Source organism: Chionomys nivalis, chromosome 7 (assembly GCF_950005125.1).
Source record: "Chionomys nivalis chromosome 7, mChiNiv1.1, whole genome shotgun sequence".
In the NCBI taxonomy this organism is placed as follows: Eukaryota; Metazoa; Chordata; class Mammalia; order Rodentia; family Cricetidae; genus Chionomys; species Chionomys nivalis.
In genome coordinates this window covers 75,218,642-75,221,139 of record NC_080092.1, presented here as the reverse complement: position 1 = coordinate 75,221,139, position 2,498 = coordinate 75,218,642, and positions in this window count along the sequence as shown.

Genomic DNA, 2,498 nt, shown 5'->3' with positions numbered 1-2,498 from the left:
TCCAGAAGACCTCATCAGAACCTGTTCTTATGGTTCTCGGGAACCACCAGATAAATTTCTGGGCTGCTAACTGTGAGGTCTGAGGCTTTTGCTTATTTCAATCTAATGGTCCAATCCATTCACCTCCAAACAGCTCTCTGAAAATATGTAGAAGGGTCTGGAGAGCAGAAAGTGGACAATGGTGTGAGACGGCCTGTTCTTCATTACTGCTCAAGGCCCAGTGGGGTGGAAGACGAGGGGTCTGGCACCGAGAGGGACTTCTAAATGTGCTTTGGTGTATCCTGGATGACCTTTGGTCCACCTGTGTAGAGTCACTGGGATGTCAGCAGCGACTTGCTGACCCTCACGGATGGTCCTCTTGGGCCTCCCAGGCTCATCAAGCCTCTACCCGTCAGGCGTGGGTGGCAGAACTGTGGACGGTTGGCTCAAGTCTGCATCCACTGTCTGCGCCAACCCGGCCAAAGGTGCCCCCTGCAGATGCTTGGTCTGGGATAGTGTCCAGAGCTTGGTCCCCAAGGTCCTCCCACCCCTGCTGGACAGTGGCCTCTCCCAGTGACTCAGTCCTGACGTCGTGGGGCAAGCGGAAAGGCCATGGGCGTGGGAGGTGGTGGCTCCCTCCCTCCTGTCCTCACTTCCCTGGTCTCAGTCCCCATAAACTCCTTCCCTCTTGACATCCCTGTCTTTTCCCATGAGGCTTTGGACTGGCAGTTATTGCCTTTATCCATGGTGCTATGCCTTGTGTTCCTGGCCATGGGTTAACAGACCCAAGAAGAGAAGCCCATGAGGGCTCAGGTTTTGTATCCTGTACCCCTCTCTCCATACCCCACAATGACAAACCGATGGGGAGCTGGGGGCTAGCTTGGTTGTCTGTGCCCCAGATTCTGGATCCTCTGGCCTGCCCCCTGCCCTCCAAAGCCCCCTGTAAGTGTGTTATCTCTTGATCTCCAAATTGGAAAGGATCCCTGGTTCCCCAGCCTTCTCCCTGTAGGCCAAGCACCCAGAGCCTCCAGCTCTGTCCTGCCCACACCTTGCCCAGTGGCCCCCTCCTCCACCCACTTCAAAGCCCAGAGCTGGCAGCTGCTAATTACATGCCCCCCACCCCCCTCGCTCGTTAAGTGTCATTAGCCCCAGTTTACAAATGAGGAAACTGAGACTGGAGAGAGGTGGAGGACGTCACCCCTTCCATCCCCACCTTGGCTCCTAAGCCAGGGCTGGCACAAGGTCTGAGGGACCCTGCCAAGACTTCCCTTCCTAGGAGGATTTGGGGGCTCAGTAGTCTTTCTCAGCTCCCACTTCCTGTCTCTTCCAATTCTCATCTTCCCCTGTAGCCAGAGGAGGCTTCAGGCAGAGCTGTGGAGCCCCTAGCGTGGGGTAGCATAGTGGCTTCTCAGAAACCATACACAGCAAAATGCAAATAGGGCCCCCAATTACTCCAGAGTCAGGGCGGTGGCATGGGAGTAATAAGACTTGGGGAGTGGAGGGACCCCCGCCCTTGTACGCATCTGCTTGCCAGAGGCCCTCCATGGGAAGGTGTCGGTGATGTGGGGCTGGGGGAGGTGGGTGGGAGCCATGCTGACGCTGGGGAGACTCTGGGCTGCTCTGAGCTGATGCTGTCAGCTGGCCGGCCCTGCCCTGGGGACCAGAGAAGCCCTGAGTGTCAGCCCTCCGTGGGAAGGCGTCCCTCTGTGGCTGGGAGCCGGGCCAGCTGCTTGACCCTGCTTGACTTAGCCGACTGGGTCTTGAAGGCCTGGGAGAGCTCTAGAATGTCCCCCAAACAAAGGGGAACAATGTTCTTTTACAGACAGAGAAACTGAGGGGGGGTGTGATTTGTTCAGCAGGGATCGCACCACCGAGAGGAGGAAAAGGTTGAATTTGGAGAACTCAGTCAATACAACTAGGGGAAAACAAAGCTAAACAAAACTGAGGACTGGCAAGTAGGGAGGGAGAGCAGATGCCGTGTACCGGGCTCTATGGGGAAAATGCATTGGCATGCAGCTGCCATTTTCAGAGTGCTAGTGCCTCTGTAAACCTCTTCCCTTCCCTCCCCTGCTCCTCCTTTGACTGGGTTGCAGGTATCCCAGGCTTCCAACTCACCACATACCTGAAAGTGACCCTGAATTTCTGATCTTACTGTACTTCGGTTCTAGGCCTGAGCTACCGTGCCTGGCTTCTGTGGTACTGGGAATTGAACCCAGGGTTTGTACCTACTAGGCAAGCACCACCATCGGAGCTACATCCCCAACCCTTCTCATGGGGAATTCCATTTGTGGTTCCTATTGACAAATCCGTGACAAAGGGGGCATGCTCACTGGACCACTAGTTTCCTCTTTGTTCTGTTCTCATGAGGCCATGAAAGCATCGGGGGCTGCAACCGTACCTGAGCTAGCAAGTTGGCGGGAAGAACTTTGGACCGCCGCGATGGAGGACTCTGACCTCAGTAGACAGTTTGGTACACCGAAAGGCATTTTGCCCTGCCCAATCTCCACTCTGGGATGGAG